The 6,013-nt window shown below is 38.0% G+C and overlaps 1 non-coding gene across 1 annotated transcript; it reads right to left on the bottom strand.

The window, feature by feature from the left end:
• Nucleotides 1-5,066: 5,066 nt before the first annotated feature.
• Nucleotides 5,067-5,172, bottom strand: LOC123456328. The gene has a single exon (XR_006634464.1). It is a non-coding gene; the product is annotated as a U6 spliceosomal RNA (small nuclear RNA).
• Between the last annotated feature and the right edge of the window lie 841 nt (nucleotides 5,173-6,013).

Raw genomic sequence — 6,013 nt, 5'->3', positions numbered from 1 at the left:
AAACAAAGGCTGGCTTTGTGGACGTTAAGGACTTTGAGAAGCCATAACAATTTTGAATCATGTAGAACAGGTAATTTTGATATTCTTAAATGGTCTCTGAGGTCAGACAGCCTAGGTCAAGTTATGACTTTGATAAGAGCTGCATGAACAAAGAAACTGCGGCCTTGGCCTTGGGAATGAACACTGTATCAATAGATTCACAGGGGGGATATACATTTTTTACTCTCAAAGAAAAATATAATTTATTTGTAATATATGGTTTTAATATATTCAACCACATATGTAACAGTGTATTTTCAGCTACTTTCATCTCTAGCCTCATGGAAGTAAAAACAATCACATAATATTAAGAATCACTTGAAAAAGAAAACCTTGTTAATATTGACATAGTCATCTGATTAAGCAAAGCCATGTATTCTGATGACATTTTTGAGTTGACCGTTTATTTTTAAGTATCTCCTATACTTTGGGGCATTACTATATTTTGTTATAAAAACAATTATGTATATATGTGAACCCATTAAGAGACACTACTCAGATATTTTCACATATTCCTATACATTTCATGCATTCTTATCTACTTAATATTTATAGAATGAAGTTGGTGTTAGGGTATACACTCAAACATGCATGCAGAATGTCAAATACAATATGAGAGAGAGGAATGAAATTATCCCAAAGACGTGACAGAAGTGTACAATAGTAGAAATACACACAATATCATAAGAAGAATTTGGAAATAATTTAACTTTGAATTGTGAGACAGAAAAATCGTGAAGGTAATAGGACGTCCATATCTTGAAAGATAACTTTAAGGCGACCAGACAGGATGCTGAATAAATGATGACTTTGGGGGACACAGTGCAAAGCAGCAGGAGGGTGGGGCGGGGTGGGACTTGGGGTCACCTGGCGGAGAGAGATGAGATCAGGGAATCTGGTGTAACCAGCAGTAGAACCCTCACTCTAATGGGATCGGGTATGAGCTTCTTATGGAAGGGTCTTTAGTAAACATTCTAAATGTTCTTTCTCATAGCGGTCTTGCATCTCTCAGAACCATACCAAAGCACTTAGCTGTTCCAGAGGGTCCTAGCCTTGAACCAGAGCACTTAATATATATATATATATTTTCCCCCTTCTTCTTTTCCTGTACTATATTCAGTATAAATAAAATTCAGTAAAAATATTAAACGTAAAATATATTAAATAAACCATAAATAATTCAGCAAAGGGCTGGAGAGATGGCTTAGTGGTTAAAGCACTTGCCTGAGAAGCTTAAGGACTCACGTTCGACTCGCCAGATCCCACAGTAGCAAGATGCACAAAGGTGAGGAAAACCCAAGGTCACACGTGCCCAGCAGGTGGCACAAGGGTCTGGAGTTCTATTGCAACGGCTGAGGCCCTGGCATGCCAATTCTTTCTCTCTCCCCCTTCTCTGTCTCTCACACACCCTCCTTAAATAAGTAAATAAAGAGAGAATTATAAATAGCAAAATAAAATGTATGAATAATGAATTCTCTAGAATCAAATCAACAAAAACTGGAGAACGGATCATTAGCGGAGGGAAGACAATATAGTCCATTCAGATTCACTGAACACCGATTCAGCTGATTTCAAGTGATACGGAGCAGGGTCCATTTAGGGACAGCCATGATTCCTTACTCCACAGAACTTTATGTTCTTTGAAATAGAGCAATAAACAGATAATTTCGAAATATTTGTGGTAAACATTGTTAAAGATTTATAGCACACATGAAGTCTGTGGGAGGACAGAGCAGGGATTTCCAAGAAGTTAAGCAAGACTTCTTGGAGGAGACCCTGTTGTCTAGATGAATTGGGAGCGAATATCTCTTACAAGAAAATAATCAAAAGGTTAGACTTGTGTGGTATGAATAGAAGCCACAGAGTTCGAAATTCATGAAAACATGGAACAAGACGATGAGACTGGAAAGTTGAAGCTATCAAGCTAAGCTAGATTAAGTCGGAGAAGACCTCACAGGGATATATTTTATTTACAAGCTGAGAGACAAAGTGAGAAGAGAGACAAAGGAACATGGGTAAACTAAGGCCTTGAGCCACTACAAATACACTCCAGAGCTATGCGCCACTTTGTGCATCTGGCTTTATGTAGATAATGGGAAGTCAAACCTGCGTCATCAGACTTTGTAGGCAAGTGCCTTAACAGCTGACCAGCCTCCCTCATAGGTATCTTATGGAAACTATGGAAATTACTGACCTTAGCAGAAACCAAGCTAAGCTAAGTTAAATTAGTGGTGGCCTTACAGTTATCTTATGTCATCTTGAATGCATGTTGAAAAATCATACTAGTAGAGTTTGATGATGAATATACAATTAATGTAAAATTAATTCCCTATCAACTGCCAACCCAGTTTAAGTTAAAACTCATTAACACAGAAAAGAATACAAGTCCTGAATTGAATGAATAAATCTGTAGTGAAACAGTATTCAGTGTAGCCAACATATACTGTCAGCATACAGGAAAAAAAAAATTCCATTCATTATAAAGTTGGAAACATGATTTATTTTTTCTAAATTTGTTGGTTTACTCACCTTTTTTGAAAAAAAAAATATGATACTGGTAGTTTTCTCCAAATTTCTGCTTGACTCTTAAACGTTTTCTTCATTATTTGAAGAACATATTGCGGGGCAATTTTTCTTAGAATTTTACAAAGGATATAAATAATAAAGGAGCTGAAACTTAATAGAGGAAAGAATAATTTATGTGAGAACCTAAAATCAGGCCGCTTCTTTATATAGCAAGAAAGGAGACTGTGGATTACTCACGAGCAGCCTCACGCCAGCACTGGAGCTGTATGGCTGTAAAGGCCTAGATTTCTAAATGTGGAACTTGGCTTCATGTTCAGGAGAACATCAACGGGATGTCCTTTTCCTGGGAATTTAAATTAAAAAAAAAAAAAAAAAAAGTATCCTTTAAAAGCTTTCAGACATGAGCCTTGAGGCAGTAAATCAAGTTTACCTGCGCTTGCATTATAGCAGTCTAATCCATGAAAGCGATCCTCTTATTTGTTTAGTGATATTTGAGTCCCCATTAAATACTTTAAAATGAAGGTTCTTTTCTGGCTGTGTGGTGTGAGGGTACTTAATATCTAAGAGGATTCACTTGTCATCGATATATTTAGAGGGTCTTAAAATCCTTCTTTAGCATGGAGTCACTTTGAAAATCAGCCCATTCATGGCTCATCTCTACATGAGAAAGACAAAGCGTCGGGGGCTGCGTATTTCTCTTCCTTCTGTCCAGTTCAAGTATGGAAGCACACGAAAATGGAGTCTGAAGGGGGTGTGTGGAAAACGTAGACCCACACGGCCGAGTGGTTCTTAGATAATTGTAACTGAGCACCTCACTAGGTTTCCTGGAGTTTTTTCTTTAGGTGGAATATTTGAGATTACTTTCATATAAACCTTGTAGAGACCAAGGAGTGATTCATGAAAGTGTACCTAGGGCAGATAAAGGGCTTCCTTTAAGGATGAAATAAAGGAATAAACATGTTTCTATACTGCGGAAGAGAAAGGTTGCATGCATCTATGCCACCATGAATGACATGAGGTAATATTTTAACAGCTAAATAATTACTGAGTGAGAGCACCATCTAGTTTTCTTAATATTTTATTATTTATTTATTTATTTATTTGAGAGAGGGAAAGAGACAGAGCGTGTGTGCACATGCAAGACAGACAGAGAGATATTGAGAGACAGAGAGAGAGAGAAAGAGAGAGAGAGAGAGAGAGAGAGAGAGAGAGAGAGAGAGAGAGAGAGAGAGAGAATGGGTGAATGGGTGTGCCAGGGCCTCCAGCCACTGCAAATGAATTCCAAATGCATGTACCACTTTGTGCATCTGGCTTACATGGGCCCTGGGGAATCAAACCTGGGTCCTTTGGCTTTGCAGGCACGTGCCTTAACCGCTAAGCCATCTCTCCAGCCATCTAGTTTTATGATTCAAATAAAGCTGAGTGTTACTTAAAATAAAATTAAAAAAAAAATTAAAGCATAAGGAGGAATTGTTTGTTGTGTTAACCATCTTGGCCTTGGCTTAATGTTTTTGCTTGCCATTAAAGAGTATTTAGGGACCTAAATAAAAGAACTCCTCAACAGGACTGTATGCCTGCCACCACTGACACTTCTTTGTCCCTCAGCCCATGTTATATGTACAAAGCAAGAGAACTTTAAATCTCCAAAGCATTCTATAGAAAGCGTGCCCTTTAAGATAAGCATGTTGTGCTTGATGATCACTGCTGAGTTAGAACTGCCTCTTGACCCTGAATTCAGTTTTTTTGAACGTATAATGACTGTGTGGTGGGGCATAGACAACTAACATATTTAAGGAAGGAAAACGTTCTATAGTTTTATAAGCTCGGACTCATTCTTCAGAGACACAATGTACTGAAAATAGAATAGCTTTAATTATATATTAATGTATATAATGAATATGTAAATTTATTTAAAGTTATGTGTATAGCCCATATATATTACACACACACACACACATACACACACACATACATATGGAGGGAGAGAGAGAGAGAGACAGAGAGAGAGAGAGAGAGAGACTATAGCTTTACGTTAAAGCTTTCTCCATCCATTCAGGGTACTTTTGCCTAGACTACTCCCTCACCAAGAGGGAGGGAGATAATATGAAAGAAGAAAAGGTTCAAGGGAGAAGAACAGGATTATTGGTGGAGAAGGGAAGGGGTAGATATTATCAAGAGTTATATCTTATTAAGAGTTATATCAGACTGGAGAGATGGATTAGTGGTTAAGGAACTTTCCTGAAAAGCCAAAACACCCACATCCAATTCCCCAAGACCCACATAAGTCAGATGCACAAGGTGGCACATGCATCTGCAGTTTGTTTGCATTAGCTAAAGGCGTTGGCTCACCCATTCTCTCCTCCTGCTGCTGCCTTTCTCTCTCTCTCTCTCTCTCTTCTCTCTCCCTCCCTCCCTCCCTCTCTCTCTCTCTCTCTCTCTCAAATAAATAAACAAAAACAAAATAATTTAAAAAAGTAATAGCTTTTAAAATATTTTTTTCTTTAAATATGGAACCTTCACAAATTTGCATGTCATCCTTCCTCAGGGACCATGCTAATCTTCTCTGTGTTGTTCCAATTTTAGTATATGTGCTGCTGAAGCGAGCACTAAAATATTTTTATTTGCAAGGAGAGAGAGAGAAAGAGAGAGAGAGAGAGAGAGAGAGAGAAGAGAGACAGGGAGTATGGGCATGCCAGGGCCACCAGGTACTGCAGACAAACTCCAGAAACATGTGCCCCTCCGTGCATGTGGCTTTATGTGAGGACTGGGGAATTGAACCTGGGTAGTGAGACTTTGCAGGCAAGCACTTTTAATGGCTGAGCCATCTCTCCAGCCCAAGAGTTTCATATTTCAATTATCTAGCCAAGTGGAAGGTGACTGATTCATGACATCATGAGTCCTGTGCATTTCCTCTTTCAAACCACCCCAAGACCCTCCCAGCCCCATACTTGGTTCAATGTGGTTTTCAATTTCTCTCATGAGTTTTAGTAATATTTACTGTAGAAGGCTTTTACCTCCTCAGTTAAGCTTATTTATTTATCTATGGATATCTTTCACATTTTAGCTCACTAGTGCTTTATAACTATACAGAACAAAGGGTATTGCTGTGACATTTTCAAGTACATATGTAATATACTTGATAATATCTATCCCTCTTTTTCATTCATCCTTCTCTATCTTGCTTCCTCTTATATTGAGCACATGAGGGGTACACATGATATATATTTTTTTTCTTTCTGAGTCTGGCTTATATTGATTAGCATTATGATTTCCATTTTACTGTAGATGACTTTGCTGATCATGACATGACATTTGCTTATGGCAGCAAAAGCACATTATTATATACACATAGGCACACATGTATTACACTTTTAATCCATTTATCTCTTACTAGAAGCCAAGGATGAGTCTGCAAGTTGACCTTTGTGAGTCGTGTCTTCATAAATAT

This window comes from Jaculus jaculus, chromosome 20 (assembly GCF_020740685.1).
Source record: "Jaculus jaculus isolate mJacJac1 chromosome 20, mJacJac1.mat.Y.cur, whole genome shotgun sequence".
Lineage (NCBI taxonomy): Eukaryota > Metazoa > Chordata > Mammalia > Rodentia > Dipodidae > Jaculus > Jaculus jaculus.
The sequence above is the reverse complement of the archived record's forward strand: the minus strand, read 5'-3'. Positions and strand labels throughout refer to the sequence as shown.